Genomic DNA, 18,777 nt, shown 5'->3' with positions numbered 1-18,777 from the left:
GTTTTATTTACATGGACAATTATAGGATTTCATCTATCAACAAGACCCTCTGAGCTTTTCTACCTTCCTTGAAGACAGGAATTTGCTGATCAATTTGTTTCTTTCCCTGAAAAAGACCTTAAAATCAAAATTTTCCAGGCAAAAACTGGTCACCTGTATATTGACCATGGTCTCAGGGGACACCATCTGGAGGCAACCTCATGAGCAGTGAGGGTGCACACTTTTCCTGATGTTCCCTCTCTGGAAATAAGATTGCAGATGTAAAATTTACTGAAAGATGATGTCATAACATGGGGATGGATAGTATCTTCCCAAATCTATGTCTATCTAGGACCACAGAATGTTACCTTATTTGGCAATAGGGTTTCCCAAGATGTAATTAGTTAAGATGAGGCTACATTGGAGTACTAAAGCCCCTAATGCAATGGTTACTGTCCTTAGAAGACAGACCCAGTGGGATTAGGCACTGTGAAAAGAAAGGCAGATCCTGGAGCAAGTCCACCACAAGCCAAAGAATACCAAGGACTGACAGCCATAGCAAAAACTCTGCGAGAAACAAGTAACAGACTCTCCCACAGCCTTGGGAAGGAGCCAGACCTGCTGACACCTTGGTTTCAGACTTCCAGACTCCAGAACTGGAGGAGAATAAGTTTCTGGTAGCCCTGAGTTTTGATGGTTTGTTACAGGAGTCCTTCAGAAAATTGAGGCTAGCCACTAAAATTCCATTTAAGGAAGAAAGGAGGAAGCATCTACCAACCAGAGCTGAAGACTCCTCAACTAACCACTTAATAAATCCTTTGGTGCAAGAACACAAAGCCCACCAACATACCCTTCTCCATTCTCCTTCCAGGGAATGATTTGTGGCCCAAGGGAAGGGAAGCCCTTGCTTGCAGGAGAAAACAGCTTGCCAGGTATAGAATGGAAAAGTGATGCTTACATTCTCTTTGAAAATAGGTCATCATATTTCTTTAGGTCAATACATATTTGAAATAGGCTTAAATATACATTTTTAAAAACAGAAGACTTGCAGTGATCAAATAAAAGCATCCTGCAGAAAACAAGATTTACATACTCATTTGTGCAAGTTGGAGGATGTCAATATTCTCTGGGAGTCTGTGCCTTTCAGGTTGTGCAGCATCCAGCCCCAGCACCACCCGCCTCTCCTCGGGTCCCCCCACAGAAGGAACACACTCCCCAGAAGCTATTTTCCCCAAACATTCCCAACTTCCTTTGTCATTGGAGATAAAGTAAAACGTCCAAATTTGCCATAACTGCCTTTTTACATCTCTTCTGGGAGTAGTAAAACTGGTCTTCACAAGTTGCAGAGGCCAGGATGTGTGGCACATTAGGGGACACAAGCCATTCGGATGACCAGGCTTAGGGACAGGAGCACAGGGATCCCTGCCTCGGATCCACCCACTGATCCAAGGACTTCAGGTGCCCATTGTTCATAAGACAAATGCAGCCCAGAACATTATTTTTTTATATCCAGGTGTCAAGGTCATTTCTTTTTTTTTTAATTTTATTTTATTGGTACATTTTAGGTATACAACATAATGACATTCATTATTGGAAATTTGCATCTTTAGATACTCTCTTCGTTCGTCAAAAACAGTTTCTGTTCATTGTTTTTCTTTTGCGGGGCTGGGGCTAGAATACAGGTTCCTGTGCATGCTAGGCAAGAGCTCTGTTATGAAGCTACTTCCTTGGCCACATTTATTCAGTTATTTTTCCCACAAGGTCTCACTAAGTTGCCCAGGCTAGCCTCACTCTCCTGAGTGGCTGGGATTATAGGTGTGCATCACCATGCCCAACAACCTCTCAAGAATTTGGCTTCCTGCTATGGTGTGATTTCACTGCTACTTAGGCATATGAATGCGCTAAGTTTCAGATCCTAAACCAAAACTGTTGCCACATGATTCCCCCAAGCCTGGAAGATACATGCTCACAGGTGGAACACTTTTCCTAGTATAGTGAAGAATAGATATGAAGAGTTCATCTGTATTTCTCACAAAAATTCATCTGTTTGGCTTCAATGCTTAGAGTTTGTGGCCTGACCTAGCATCAGAGAAAGCTGAGGCTCTGTGAGCCCCCTGAGGATGTCTGTCTTCCAGGATAAGGCTGGATAACTGCTGACCTTTTCTGAGCTGTACTTGGTGGGCCCCAGCTCTGTTGTCTTCCCTCAACATCACTTCACACATCCTGAACTTTCATGTTGTGCCAAGGAAGTCAGGTTGGACTCAAATATCTTCCTGGGCTGTAAGGCCCTTCACTCTTGGGGGAGGGTATCCGAAAGTCTGACGGTAGTGAGGCCACATGGACTCACTGGTTTGTGTCTATGGGACACTGAAAGGCAGGGTTGCCCAGGGCCATCTTCTCATCATTTGAAATCTGGACCCCTCAGATATCACACAAACTGAGTATTCCAGAACCCTTATTTGTTAGCACATTTGAAGGTACAGCTATTCAATGAGATATTACAACTCATATCTACCTGGAAGGGTGCTGGCAGAGAGGGGTCAGGATGAAAAAATCATGGGGAAAGAAAGGGCAGAAAAATAAGAGGTGCCAGAGCTCAGCCACGATGGGTGAGAGGAGGGTCTGTGACTCCAACATGAACCCTTCACTGTGTGTACAGCCATCTCTGGCTGGTTTTACCTGCTTCCCTCTGTCTTTCTGGTGCATCCAGAATGTGGGACTGGTTTGGGTGTGTCTCTAGGGCCACCATGCATGTTGTACTATACTCAGTACTCTCAGGAAGCTCAGTGACACATTATGGGTTAAGTGGCCACTGAAGGACAGAGAAGCTGGGACAGATATTATAATCATGGTCACTTAATTAGCAGGCAGTTTCACTAATACCCTCCTCACCAAGCATATGGAAGGGACAAGACACATTATGCCAAATAGAAAGTATTATGTGTGGCAATGCAATGACTTGCATCTTATTTTCTCAATTTATTGTAAAGTGTTTAAGCTATTAAAACCAGTATAAACTAAGTAAATGGTGGCTGTTAGCATCTATTCTTCCAGGAACAGGTACAGTTCCTGTGTTTGATAATATTCTGCAATGCAAAATAGAAGCTGCTGTGAGGCCATGCTGAGAGGTTGTAAGTTATTTCTTACAAACAGTTTTGCAGGGTAGATTTTTTAATAAGCATCCCAGAGCTCCTTGGAAGGAATTGGGTGTTTTCAGTATTCACATTTGGAATGCCATGCGCCAAATGAGAGCGGCTGCTCTTCAGGATGAACCTCCGCTTCCCTCTGTGAACAGCCACCCTCCTCCTGCCCCATACCAGGAAGCAGTCTATGAGACACTGGCATCTTCAACTTGCTCTTGGAGATAGGGGATGGCAGGCTTAGGTCAGGTCAAAGCCAAAGACCCTTGTACTGTAGGATTCAAAATGAAGGCTCCATATCTCTGCTGCCTTGATATCTGGTGAAACCAGGAGAGCTGTGATTGGCCTCACTGAAAGTCCTCTCCCAGACTGATTCTTCTGCCAGAGAAAAGTCCCTTTTGCTAAAACACCCCCATTGTGGACCAGCAGCCACTCCTGCTCCTCCCTGAGGAGTGGGCTTCAGGCCCTGCGAGCCCATGAGATTATTCAAGTAAGCCCATCACATCCTCTGTGGAATTCTGTTACTACTAAACTTGCTTCCCACAGTGCCTGGCTCTCACTCTGCTCCGGAGGGTGTCCCTATGTGGCCCTGCATGTTACAGTGTCCTTGCCTAGCCTGGGAGGAAATGTGAAGATTGAACTGTTGTCCAATTCTCCTGTCTGGTGTCAGGTGTCATGGCTTTGGCCACCCCATGACCCTAGGAGAGAACCCCTCCCCAACAAGCAGAGGAAAGAGGAAGTGGTCAAAACAGCCTTCTACTGCTGGCATGAGGAGTGGGGCCCCAACTTCAGAGGCCTGTTCCATACCATGTACATGCAAGGGAGACCTTCATTACAACCCAATTCAGAATTTCCGAGTAAGATCCCTTTCCAATTCTTGCTCTAACCAAGCAAAAATATTATTTTAGTTTCCACTTGCAAAGGTAGAGTGGCCTTCAGTGCTAACTTGCAGTCCTTCTATTTTATGACAAAACCGCTCCAATGAGGAGCACCTTGCTCTCCCTGCCTCTGAGTCTTATCACACTCAATGACAGCCCACAGTACAGAATCTGCACATTACATCTGGACATTATTTCTTCAAACTGCCTTTTTATGCATTCAGTAGTGAACTAACTCCTTTGTGTATCTTCTTAATCCTTTTCTTACATGGTGGCTGAGTTAAACAGGAGTTTCCTAACAGTGAGGAGAAAAACACTGCCAGGTGTCTGTGAGTGTGAATGACACCGGCACAGAATCACACTCTCCATATTCTATTAGTCAAAGCAAGTCACCAGGCCAGTCCACTTTCAAGGGCGGTGGAGAGGGACTAGGCAACACACTCCTTTTCTAGCAGCAGCATGACAAAGCCACGTTACAGAAGAATATATCTGGTGGAAGACAGGGCTGTGAAGGCTACTCAAAGAGCCTATAAATATAGACACTCCAGGACCAGAGACATGCAGAGATCTGGAACACAGGCCAAAGAGTAGAGAAAGAACATTTGTTGGCATCTGGAGACTCCATTTTCATATAAGAAGCCCAGCCTATTCTTCTCAGCAAAAATCCATTAGCTCCACCATGAAGCCCATGAAGCAATGATGCCTCACATCTTAACACATCTGGGAGAAAATTTTAATTCCTCCAGAGGTAGCCCTAGGGACATGGAATTCACCTTCCTTGAGAACGACATGGATAATATAGTCAGTGTGCCAGCCCAGTAAGAAAGTTAGGGTGCTGAAGAATCTATTCCCAGAAGGATGACTTCCACAGTTTCTTCAGGTCACATAGCTCTCCCTGAGACTCTAGTAAAAAATGCACCCACCTGACAGGACCTTGCTGGAAAAATCCCTGTCCACTTCATGCTAATATTGAAACCCCACAGGGAGCAAGAGACAGAGATCCAGAGGTGGAGGCTGGTTTCTCCCAGAAACTGTCCTTGATGCAGAAAAAAATCCTAGCAAAGACCACCTCATGTTCTAAACTCAACAAACCATTAGACAGTACAATGGCTGTTTTAAATCGCAGTTTGAAGTCTGTTACTTACACAGGAATAGATAATTAAAACACGTATACAGTACTTGTAATAACCACAGACAGTTGAAGTTTAGAGAGAATTATTAGCATTTTTCCCGCTTTATTCATTTACTTGGGGATTATTTTTCACATTCTAAGTAATAACTATTGCAGAAAAGAAGCACTTCACAGACAAATATTCAGCTCATTTAAGAGAAATAAGGACATGATCAAGGCCAGAATGCTGCATGGAAGAACCATCATTTCTCAGAGCTGAGATGTCATCAATGATCATCTATTATCAAACTGGGCTTTGTAGACCCTTGAAACCCTCGGAGATGCAATGGAGACCCCACGAGGGAAGGGGAGTCATCTCTCCTCAACCTTCACCATTCCCACCCACGCTGGCCCTGACTTACAAGGCTGCCACTATGTTTATCCTCTGGGTTCCCTGAAAGATTTTATGTTTAAATCCTTCTGTTGTGCAGAGCACATGAAAACCACTGACGTTGGTGCCTTGGGTTTTGTTCCAGCTCTACTTTATCTGAGATGGGGGGAAAAACAGAAGCTTGAAAACATGTTTATTATCACAACATACATCATGGGGAAACTGTGTCCAGAGTCTGGCAGTCCTGAACACAATCCCATGTCCTTTCTTCACATCACGTGGCTCTCCCAGGACCATGAGAGTTTGCAGATTTGAGAACCCAAAGCCAAATACACAAGGCCAGGCCCTCTCACTCAGTGTGTCAGAGTAAAATACTCTACCCCAGTATGTTTCTTGGCATAGTTTGAGTTGGTTGGTTATGCAGAGAAATTGCAGACTTCAAGTCATAGGAAAAGTTCTGAAAAGCTGTGGCTTTTAGAAAATAAATTTACATCTCTTCACATGAGGAAACAGTGGGTACATATGGAGGCATCTCTGTCCTATCCCACCTTCTGGCTAGGAAAGATCTTTCCTTAGTAAGGAGATACTGGGTTTCTGACCTAGACAGGCAATCTCAGGGGCCTGTTACCTGTGAGACCTCATCTGCATCACAAGACAGCCCTCCTTCACTATGCACCTCCTCTCCCAATATTCCACAGCATGCTCCATCTCCTTCTTCCAGCAGCCCAGGCCCCTGTTCTTTGAGCTTTATGTGTAAATCAGATTGTGTCCCTCTTTGAGTCCATATTGCTGTGCCTCGGTAATGTAATAAATTCTCTGTGTTCTTTTTCCTCTTATCTGTCTATTGTCAGTTTATTTCTTGAACTAAAATGATCAAACCTGCAGAGGGAAAAGGGTAAATTTAAAACTTCCTACACTGGCCCCTTAAATCACAGAAGACTGTTTTAGCACCAGTACATACCAAATGTTGGAGGTAGTCTTGATTAAATATCTGGAAACATCATGACTTAGCTCATTTGAGCTCAATGCTTCCCTCCAATGAGTCCTGCCAGCACTGAACTAAATCTATTTTCATTTTAAGTAGGTACTTGCTTAGTAAAGAGCTATTTATCCAAAAAATTGAGGAGTTAAGGTTGTATGTAGGAAAATGGTCTGTGAACATATGACTTTTATTGATAAGCTCTTGAAAAATCTCTTCTCTGCTTCAATAATGCCAAGGTGCCACCAATGAGGCAATGAACTTTATCCTAATCAGTAATTGATGACACATAAAGCTTTTTTCTCAAGTGCCTCTCCTGTTCCAAACCAGTGCCACTTGGATGTTCTTTTTTTGAGAAGGCTCCACTTCATGGTACCTTGTAGATCCTTGTTATGGTTTTGGTAGCTGAGATGTCCCTAATAATGAAGACATTCTCCAAGTTTGTGCATTGTGTAATCAAACACGAAGGTCCTAAAGTGGCAGATTTATCTTGTCAAAGGATAAAAAGGTTCCTGAAAAGAAAAGCTGACCATGAAGGCTAACGTTAAACGAAAATGTGGGATGGGTGAGAATAGTGAATAATTTCAATTAGTAGATGTTGGGTTCTAAGTGAAATTAGTGCATTCTACCCTGTCTGAAAATGAAATACGGGGGAACTGAAGCTGGTAACTACTTATCTCAATAAATGAAAACATGAAATTATCCCTTTCTTCTTTATTTTCTTGAATCACAAACACACTTATTGCTCTGCAGAGACTGGTTCTTACTTGAAAACTTCTGAGAATATTTTCTGTACTAAGCAGTTGCATGCTGACATCAGAGCACTTTAGCATCAAAACGTAAGCAAATGTTTTTAGAAATTGCTTAAGTTATGAAATTTAGTCCAAGTCCTTAGGAAAATAAATTGGGTTACATCCAACCAGTAAAAAATGATCAATAGTTAATTTCATGGGCATATTTAATCCATTTCAACCCAGCCCTGATTAAATACGTTTAAATATGTAAATAATCAATGTTGCCCAACTTATGCATGAATTCAATTTATTTTAATATTTAAGTCTTTGGTGGCCACATTTATGTTAATTACCTCTGCTTATACATTAATTAGCTTTATTTTAATATTTATCTTTAATTTAAATTAAAAAAGGGAAATTCTCATCTCAATGTTTTTAGAGGTGGAAAATAACTTCCTTTTACTTTTCTTTGTAGCCCGTGTTTTCCATAAACCAAGTGAAATAACTTAAACTATCAGTCTCAATTTGTTAAAAAAAAACTTTAAACAGCAAGAAATGAAAAGTCATAGATATTGTTTTCACATTAATTTGCATGTAAATGATACTATCAGTTTATCACATTGTTTAGGGAAGAGAAATCTTATTAAAATCAAAGGATGTTTAAATCAAAGCCAGGCAAAACAAAGCTCATAATGATGTTTTTAAAACATCTTTCATCATTCATATTCAAGAATATTATTTATTCCCCATGAGGCTCAATGAGAACTCCAAGTCTGCCACAAACTTGTAAGGGGAAATCTGCCCTTTGTACCCGAATGTGTCTGACTTTCCCGTGTTTGGCCCACCTCTATCCTCTACTGTTACTCCAAGTTACCAAGTTAATTCCAGTTACTTGGCTGACTTTATTTTTTTTCCTTATCAGGTTGCATTTATTGGTACATTTTAGGTATAAAATATAATGACATTCATTGCTGGAAATTTGCACCTTTACATAATCTCTTGGTTCTTATTTTTTCCCCCTTCCCCTGCCCTCACTTCAACCCCTCCATCCCTCCTTATTTACAGATAATTCGTTTGCTTTTTTTCATTTTCTCATATTAATTCCATTCCCTTCTTTCCTTTACCCTACCCCTCCCACTTCTCCTTCCCCTTTGTCCCTTTTCTTCCTATTTCACATTATCTATTATACCTTTTAGTCCTTATTTACACTTTCAGTTTCTCACACTAGAGAAACTATTCAATATTTACACATGTGTGTCCTATTTATTTCACTTAAGAGTATGACCTCTATGTGCATCCATTTAGCTATAAATGTCTCTAATTTCTCATTTTTTATGGCTGAGTAGTACTCCATTTTATAAAAACCACATTTTCTTTATCCAGTCTCCAGTTGATGGGCATGTGGGCTGCTTCCAAGTTTTAGGTATTACAAATTGTGCTGCTACATGGGTGCACATATATCACTGTGGTATGATTCTTTTAATTCTTTAGGGAAGATACCTAGCAGGGGAATAGTGGGGTCAAATGGGACTTCCAGTCCTAGTTCTTTGAGGTATCTCCATACTGATTTCCACAGTGGTTGCACCAGTCTGCACTCCCACTAGCAGTGGAGCAGGGTTCCTCTTTCCCCACAGCCCTGCCAGCATTTGTTATTGGTTGATTTTTTTATAGCAGCCATTCTTTCTGGGATGAGGTGGAATCTCAGCATTGTTTTCATTTGCATCTCTCAAATGACCAGTGATGTTGAACAATTTTTCATATGTTTATTTGCTATTTCTACTTCTTTGTCTGAGAAATGTCTGTTCATTTCAGATGCCCATTTTCGGATTGGGTCTTTAAATTTGGGAGGTCTGATTTTTTTTATGTTCTTTATAGGTTCGAGATAGTAGACCTTTGTCTGAGGGACAGCTGGTAAAAGTTTTTTTCCAATTTTGGGGTTCTCTCTTCACATTGCTGGTGGTTTCTCTTGCTGTGCAGAAGGTTTTTAGTAAGAAGAGATCCCACTTGTTGATTGTTTGTGCTAGTTCATGTGCTTGTTCATAATATCCTTTCCTATATCAATGTCTTCAAGAGTTCTACCTAACCTCTGTTCCTGCTGGTTCAGCGTTTCTGTTTTAATATTTAGATCTTTTATCCATTTTGATTTTAGTTGAGTGCATGGAGAGAGATATAGGTCTAGTTTTAGTCTTTGGCAAGTTGAAACCCAATTTCTCCAACACCATTTGTTAAAGAGGCTATCTTTCCTACACTGAGGGTGTTTGGCTCCTTTGTCAAAGATGAGGTGGCTGAATGTGTCTGGAGTTGTTTCTGCATCTTCTAATCTGTTCCACTGGTCCTCAGGTCTGTTTCTTTGACATTACCATGCTGTTATTTTCACAGTAGCTTTGCAGTATAGTTTCAAGTTGGGGGTTGTAATACCCCCTGACATATCTCTGTTACCTAGAATTGCGTTTGGAATTCTGGGTCTCTTCTTGTTCCAAATGAAGTTTTGTATTGGTTGCTTAAGGTCCATGAAGTATGCTGCTGGGATTTCAATTGGGATTGCACTGAATCTATGTAGCAGTTTTGGAAGTATGGCCATTTTCACTATGTTGATCCTTCCTACCCAGGAGCAAGGGATATCTTTCCATTTTCTGATATCATCTTCAATCTCTCTTTTCAAAATGATATAGTTTTCAGAGTAGAGGTCTTTGATTTCTTTTGTTAGGTTGATTCCTAGGTATTTCAGTTTTTTTGGATGCTATTGTGAAAGGAATTATTTGCCCTATTTCTCTCTCAGTGAGTCTGTCATTGGTGTAGAGGAAAGCTATTGATTTTTCTGTGTTGACCTTGTATCCAGCTACTTTACTGAATTTGGTTATTAAGTCTAGAAGTCTTTTGGTGGTCTTTTGGGGTCTTCTATATAGAGTATCATGTCATCTGCAAATAATGACAATTTGACTTCGTTTCCTATCTTTATTCCTTTTATTTCTTTCTCTTGTCTAATTGCCATGGCTAATGTTTCCAAAACTATATTGAACAGGAGTTGTAATAGTGGACATCCTTGTCTTGTTCCTGATTTTAGTGTGAAGGATTTCAGTTTTTGACCATTTAGTATGATATTGGCTGTTGGTTTTTCATAGATGGCTTTTATCAGATTGAGGTAGAGACTGTCTATTCCAATTTCTTGTAGGGTTTTTATCATAAATGCATGTTGGATTTTGTGAAGTGCTTTTTCTGCATCTATTGAGATGATCATATGGTTTTTGTCCTTGGCTCTATTGATATAGTGTATTACATTGATTGATTTGTGTATGTTGAACCATCCTTGCATCCCTGGGATGAATTCCACTTGGTCAGGGTGTATGATCTTCTTGATGATCTTCTGCATTCTATTTTCTATTATCTTAGTAAGGACTTTTGCATCTATGTTCATTAGTAAAATTGGCCTATAGTTGTCTTTTCTGTTGGGTGTTTCTTTGCTTTGAGGAACAAGGCGATGCTTGCTTCCAGGAATGAATTTGGGAGTATTGCTTCCCTTTCAATTTTGATGAAGGGTTTAAACAGTAGTGGCAGTAGCTCCTCTCTAAATGTCTTGTAGAATTCAGTGGTGAAGCCATCAGGACCTGGGATTTTCTTAGTTGGTAAGTTTTTAATTACGTTTTCAATTCCATTGGTTGATATTGGGTAGTTTAGAACTTTTAGGCCTTCTTCATTCAACTTTGGTAATTCATACGTGTCTAGGAATCTGTCCATTTCTTCTATGTTTTCCAACTTATTGGCATATAGGTTCTCGAAGTAGGTATTGATGATCCTCTGGATTTCTGCTGGGTCTGTTGTAATTTCATCCTTTTCATTTCTCATTGCATGGATTCGGTCCTTTTCTTTCCTTTTTCTGATAAGGTTGGCTAAGGGTTTGTCAATTTTGTTTCATCTTTCGAAGAATCAACTCTTGGCTTCATTGATTTTTTGTATTGTTTTCTTGGTCTCCATCGCATTGAGTTCTTCCCTGGTCTTTATAATTTCCTCCTTTCTATGGACTTTGGGTTTGTCCTGCTCTTCTTTTTCTAGAAGCTTGAGCTTCAGCATCAGGTTGTTTAATTGAGCTCGCTCTGTTTTCCTAATATGAGTTTTCACTGCTATGAATTTCCCTCATAAGACTGCTTTCTTTGTGTCCCATAGATTCCAATATGTTATATTGTCATTGTCATTTAATTGTAGGAACTGTCTGATTCCTTCTTTAAGTTCCTCTGTGACCCATTGGTTATTCAGAATGTGTTGATCCATTTCCATATGTTTATGAAAATTTTTCAGTTTCTTTTGCTATTGATCTCCAATTTCATCACACTATTGTCTGATAATATACAGGGGATAGCTTTAATTCCTTTGCACTTACCTAAATATGTTCTCTGAGCCAGTATGTGGTATATTTGGGAAAATGACCCATGTGCAGCTAAAAAGAATGTGTATTCTGATTTTGTGGGGTGGAACACTCTGTAAACATCTGTTTAGTTAATTTGTTCAAGAATTTGATTGAGTTCTAGTATTTTGTTGCTTGTTTTCTGTCTATTTGATCTATCTATTTATGACAATGGGGTATTGAGGTTCCCCATTACTACTGCATTAGTGCTTATGTGATTTTTCATGTCCATTAGTATTTGTCTTGTATAGTTGGGTGTCCTAGTGTTTGGTGCATAGATATTTATGATTGTCATCTCTTCCCCTTGGATTGTTTGCTTTACAAGGATGTAGTGTCCTTCTTTATCTCTCTTAATCAGTGTGGGTTTTAAATCCACTTGATCTGTCAAGAGGATAGCTACTCCTGCTTTTTTTTGGTTCCTCTTGCATGGAATATTGTTTTCCACCCTTTAACTTTCAGTCTATGAGTTTCCTTTTGAATTAAGTATATTTCTTTTATGCAGCATATTGTTGGATATTGCTTATTGACCCATTCTGTCAGTCTGTTTCTTTTGATTGGTGAGTTGAGACCATTATCATTGATGGTTGTAATTGATACATATTGAGTTATCATTGTCATGACTTTTTCTTTTTGTTGGATTCTCCTACTGAGCTTTAATTTCTTGTCGTGGCCCATGGATTCATTCTGCTGGGCTTCCTGGAGTTGTAATCCTCAGTGTCTTTTTCTAGGATATTATCGAAAATTTTTTGGAGTGCCGGTTTGGTATTCATGAAGTTCCTAAGTTGCTCTTTGTCATGAAACTGTCTTATTTCACCATCAATTTTGAAAGATAGTTTTGCAGGATACATCAGTCTGGGTTAGAGGTTGTTTTCCTTTAGGGCTTGAAATACATCACTCCAAGCTCTTCTTGCCTTGAGGGTTTGCACTGAGAAGTCTGCTGTGATTCTGATGGACTTTCTTTTGTATGTGATTTGTTTCTTTTCTCTAACTATCTGTAGAATTTTGTTCTTCTGTTGGGTTTCTGGAATTTTAACAATTATATGCCTATGTGTAGATTTTTTTTTGATCAAGGCTAGTTGGAGTCCTATATGCCTCACTTACCTGTATGTCAAATTCTCTTCCCCTGTTTGGGAAGTTTTCTGTCATCACTTCTGTAAAAAGATTTTTTATGTCATCTGCACTCTCTCCTGTTTCTTCATTGACTCCAGTCAGTCTTATATTATTCTTCTTTCCATTGTCTAGCAGCTGCTGGATTGATTTCTCATGTTCCCTTTCAATTTTAAAGCAATTTTTCTTTTCCTGGTCAGTAATTGCAATCTTATATTCTATATCTGAAATTTTGTCCTCACATTGGTTCATTCTGCTGCATAGACTTTCAATGGAGTTTTTAATCTCCTGGAAATGTGTTTGCATCTGTTTTATGGATTCCATTTGTTTCCTATGTTGGGATTTCATCATGTTCCTCAGCTCCTCTGTTTTTTTATCTGTGTCCTCTCTAGAATTATTAATCATGTCTTGAACTATGAGGGCAATCTCTGCTGTTATGTGAGATATTATTTCTGATTTCATTTTTTCCAGATCCTCTTTCGTTGCTAGTTCAGGGAGTCCAGGTCATTTAGTATCAGAGTGTTCTATCTCATTTCCCTTCGGGGTTGCTGTAGGCAATCTGACTTTCTGGTTCTGAGGCTTGTTTATGTGTTTTCTCATTTTGACAGTGAGGGGGGTTCTGGTTTTGCCCGTGAAGCTCATGTCTTCTGTCCTGGGAGCTATGGCACGCCTACCCAGATGCCTCTTCTGTTCCTGGCTGACTTAATGTTATGGCAATGGTTTGAGTGTTGTCCCTGTAGCTGCTGTTCCCACACATTCTCCTTGGGCAGGAAAGTCATTTGGAGTCATGTACTTAGTAGCACCTTCTCAGTGGAAGCACAAGAAGACCTCTGTGTACATAGGGCCAGAATACTGACATGAAGAATCATCTGTCTCCAGGTTGGTCCAGCCAAATGTGCTCAGGTTTCACAATAGCAAGATATGGAGTCAGCCTCATGGCCTGTTGATGGATAAGCTTATGAAGAAAAGGTGGCCCTGTATACACAGTAGAACATGATTCAGCCTTCAAAAGGGAATCCTTTCATTTGTGACAACATGGATCATGTTGGAGGACATTATGCTAAGTGAAATTGGCCAGACACAGACAGCTGACTACTGCATGATCTTCTGGATTGGTGGAATCCACATTAGCCAAACTCACATAAGCAGATCATTACAAGAGTGTCACTAGGGAGTCGGGAGAGGGAAATGGGGAGGTGATGAGCAAAGAGGACAGAATTTCAAATTGTAAGGCAGATCAGCTCTGGAGGCCTGACATGAAGCAAGGTGACTGTAGGAAAATACAGTAGTGCATTCTTGAAATTTGCAGAGAGAGTAGGTCTCAAGTATTTTCATGCCAAAGAAAGGTAACTGTGTGAGATGATGGATGTATCAATTACCTTGATCATGGTGATCATTTCACAATGTAAGTATATTACAAAACCTTGTGTTGTATGCCTTAAAGCTATACAATTTTTATTTGTCAATATAGCTTGGGAAAGCTGGAAAAATGCTAAAAAATACCTATGCTCCAGTCTAAAACTTTGTTGATATTTCACACAATCAACATTACAAACTCAGTGGCTCCCTTTAGTTGAGCATGCCGTCTGTGCTATGCTGTACATGATGGGTTTACAGCCATCATCTCAGGGAAGTCTCAGAGCAGAACACTCTCTAGGAAGGCATGAGGCTGGCTAAGCCTGGCCTTCCAGCATAACCCTCTTAATAGATGAAGGCTTATGCTCCAGAAAAATACCAGGAGTGAGGGTGGCCCTAGGCTGTAAGGGCTAGTTGGGAATAGGCCTGGAACTCCAAACTTCATGGGAATAATTCTCAGAATGGAAATCTGCTGCCATTGACCTTTGTTGCTCTTGCACTGGAACCCATAATCTGGCAGATATCTGTTGTCTGACTATATAGTCAGTGGGTCTTAGGCTCAGTGGCTATGGATGATTCTGAATACCCTGTCTTCCCTGAGTCATTACTAGCCCCCACACATACTTATGAGGCTCCTACAGTGAGCCAGGCACTGTCCTATGCACTAAAGATACTTTAGTGGTAGCTCTCTCATGCCTAGAAACAAATTACCATGAGCACCCTGCACAGAAGCATTCCCACTTTCTCATGTTGGGAGCAAAAAGATCAAGGCATCTTGGAAGCCACTGGCACCAGCACTACCTCTGTCTACTTGGTTTAGTCTGATCTTCCCTCTGCCCACTACAATTCCCAGTTCTTGAGTACTCACAGAGTGCATTTCAATGTACTCAGAAGGTGTGTCACTGTGCAGACAATTTCCTTGTAGGATAAACTTGTGACAGGAGCATCACTCCTAATTGACGCGGTGGTTTTTTTTAATGAAACATTATGACAGTTAAAACTAAAATTCACTTTGCCACTAGCCCGCACAAAGTCAGGCATCAACATTTCAGTACAACTAATATGTGAATCCCAACATGGGGAGGAGGGAAGACAGATGGGCTTAATTTAGAGTGTGCTGGCAGCAAGAGCATAAACATATAAACCAATCTCTATAGATCAGACGTGCATCCCTCACACTGCGGTGGAGGCATGAAGATGTGCAAAGCAGCTCCCAAATAGAGCTGGCTGCTTTTTGTCAGCTTCACTTGGAGAGAGCCTTGGCCAAGGAGAAAACTATCATTCCAGTTTCTTTTCCATCCAAATATGGTTGGTTAGGGGTGTCAAAACCGCTCTAGAAAATGCTCTGATTCTATTAGCACTGGCTTCACCAAACTAGCTAGCCTATTTTAAGCCTCCCAGGCAATGCTGTTCAGGTTAAATCCCTCCGTGGAACTGGGCACACATGAAAGAAGTTAAGAAGGACATCTGGGTGTTAAAGATGTTGTTAGAAATCTTGTTTTGCAATGAAATTATTATATATTTTTTGTTTTAACCTCCATTAAGTTCACTATTTTTTCAGGTTGTTCAAGAACCTGAACTCCTTTCCTAAGTGACAAAATCCTTGGGCACATGGTTTCAATTTGACTACAGGTTCTATCTACACTGATTTCATGAAGCATCATATCCATTACACAGATGAGAAAACAAAATTAGAGAAACTTGACAAAGTCCTTGGTTACCCAATAATGTGCTGGTGGAGCAGGAACTCATACCTGCAGTGGTTCAAAGAAGCTCAGGCCTCTTGTCAAAGCCACAAGATGCAGAGAGCTGAGGTACAACTGACCATAAGCAGCAACCTTAACAAGGAAATATAAGAGGTGTAATTTTGGTAGTCATGTGACACCAACAGGCCTGTCAGCTCCTCATTCTATGGCTCTCAAGAGGCCCTCTGCAAACACCTCCATTATTTATTTTCTTTTGATAATAACTTTTTATGTGTTTGTGTGCTTAGTCATATGTGTGTATGACTGTATATGAACGATTGTCTTGGGGGGGTGATTGTGTCTATGTATGTATGTGTGGAGTCTTGACTAATGGTCAACTTGTAACACCCAGCTGAACTGAATCAGCATGGTCTGGGCATGGAGGATCTACCTGAAGATTGTTACTAATAACCATAAAAAGAGAACTGGAGGGAAGATCTTGGTCTACTGATTTTCTAGGAGACGCTTGCTGCGGATGGTTTTCCTGATGCGAACTGGGCTGTTCTTGTTGGAGGAGGAGCTTGGGGCCTCAGCCTCGTTGGAAATGGCTGTTGTTTTTGTCAGGGGAGTTCTGATCTTCACTGTGAACATCACTTCCTGGCTCCAATGTGGATCCCTCAGCCTGGTGGCACAAATCCTTTATCTCACCCATGTAGGTTTTCTGGCTTCCACCACTAGCCTTTGGGCCTTCCAGGTGCAGATCCTCAATAAAGACAAGCAAGAGATATTGGTGTGGGATCTAGGTCAATGGTTGGACTCGAGGAGGACATTGCCTTGAACTCTAAGCTTTTAGCTGGACTTGTGTGAGAAACTCCTGGGACCTAGACCCTCAGCTGAATCCTTTGGGTTTCTAATGTGCAGTTAACCTCTTGCACTCCTTTGCATTTGACTTTTTTGATAATTATCATAAAATAATCTTAGAAATTTTGTGTCTTGTATTTGATGCGTTCCCTTGCCAAATCCTGCTGACTACAACAGTATGAGTGTCTAGTTGTGCATGCATGCATGAATGTATGTAGATCTGAGTGTGCAGAATAAATGTGAAGACACATGCCTATATGTGTGCATGTACATTTTTACACTTCATCTTAGCCAAAAGGCTAAAAAGTGATGTGTGTGTACCTTTTAAAGACATGCTAGTGTATCTCCACTGTCAGAAAGAATATTATAGAAGTTGAGCACAATTCTGTACACTTCAACCAGAGATCACCAGTCATACTGAGTATGACTCTGCACATGAGGCATTCATAACTTAAAGTATAAGACCGTTTGCAGAGTTACTTGCCAAACATTTTCATAAGGCTTAGATTTATGTTCAAAAATACGTAAATATGTAAATTCTGGTTGCTAAAGAAGTCTTTCATCTATGGATATATCCACAGAGTACCAGAAATCAAGAGCACCATAAACAGATCCATAATTCTGGAGAACATTAGATATGTTTTTGAAAATTATTAGCAAAAGCTAATATTCAAAGATACTATTTTTTGTATGCATGGAAAATTTTTTCCCTAAAATGGTGAAGACAAACAGACCCCAAAACTAGACACATTCATGGACAAATGGACCCATGAAATCTCATTTGATTTTTATGGGGGACAAGAATTGTGATCCTTAATCACACTATTCACAAAAGTAACAAACCTCAAATAGATCAGAGATACAAGTCCAAAAGGCAGGACAACTAAATCTTTAAAAGATAACAGAGAAATAACCTTCAAGACCTTGAAGTAAGCAAAGATTTCTTAAACATCTAAGAAATAAATGGCATTAGCCATAAAAGAAAAGCTTGATAAATTAGACTACATTGATATAATTTTAGAAAACAAAAATGTTCATCAAAAACTCCATTAAGAGAGCCAAAAGTCTAGCAGCAATATAGATAGGATATTTGCAATGCATTTATTTAAAAAATCTCAGCCTTGTAAGCTATCAATCAATAATAAGATAGACGGCCCAATTAAAAAGAAAGAGAGATCAAAAATTTGATCAGGTACTTCACAAAAGCTATTACCCAAACTGACATTAAGCATGAAAATGTGCTCACTTCCAGAGTCATTGGGAAATGCAAATTGAAACCATAATAGGATATCAAAACTCAACCATGAGAAAGACTGTGAGTGAGAAGTTATATGATAGCAATGTCAGTGAGAGTGTGGAGAAGGCTTTCAGCAAGTGCTCGTTGGAAGGTAAATTGGTACAACCAGTTGGCAAAACAGTTACATATTGCCTATGGATGCAGACCAGGTGCTCTCCATAGTATCCAGACAATCCTTTCTTGGGTATCTACATGAGACCTGTGTACATGTACAGTAAAGATTGGATGAGGCTGATCACAACAACATTTTTGGGAAAAAAACTAGGTTGTATCCCCAAGTTGAAAATAATCCAAACATTCACTGTCAGTAGAATGGTTGAATAAACTATGCCATATCCAAGCAATGGAAGATTATAATGTAAACAACATAAACAAGTTACAACTACACATCATCAAAGAAATGGGTCTTATAAACATAATGTTGATTGGAAGAACCCAACTGCAAAACAGTAGATACTGCAGATGGTGGTTTTAAAGAGGGTTGCACATATTCTGGCATCATTCATTGGTGAGTATGGGGTCCATGCCCCTCCCATTCGGTTTCCATGGGCTCAGGACTGCTCCCATAAAAACAATGAGCAGAATTGGCGCTACAAGATGCCCAAGGCTGTACAAGGCCCTAAGGGAAGAGGCAGCACTTCCTTTTTCACTGGACATGGGTACTCAATTTTGTAACACTGCAAAATAAACCACCCCAAAATTAGCAGCACAGAGTAACAGTCATTGCTATATTCAGAGTGAGGACAGTTTGTCTCCCCTGTCCCACATGGCAGTTATAAACTGAATGGTCTATGTTGAAGCTACTGAGGTTGGGGGTCCAATTGCAAGGTGGATTTTCAAGCCACCTACCTGAGCTGAGA

The sequence above is a fragment of the Heterocephalus glaber genome, unplaced genomic scaffold (assembly GCF_053883595.1).
Source record: "Heterocephalus glaber isolate CG9 unplaced genomic scaffold, H.glaber_assembly_v1.0 deba00001497, whole genome shotgun sequence".
Classification (NCBI taxonomy): Eukaryota; Metazoa; Chordata; class Mammalia; order Rodentia; family Bathyergidae; genus Heterocephalus; species Heterocephalus glaber.
Note: the sequence above shows the minus strand (reverse complement) of the source record.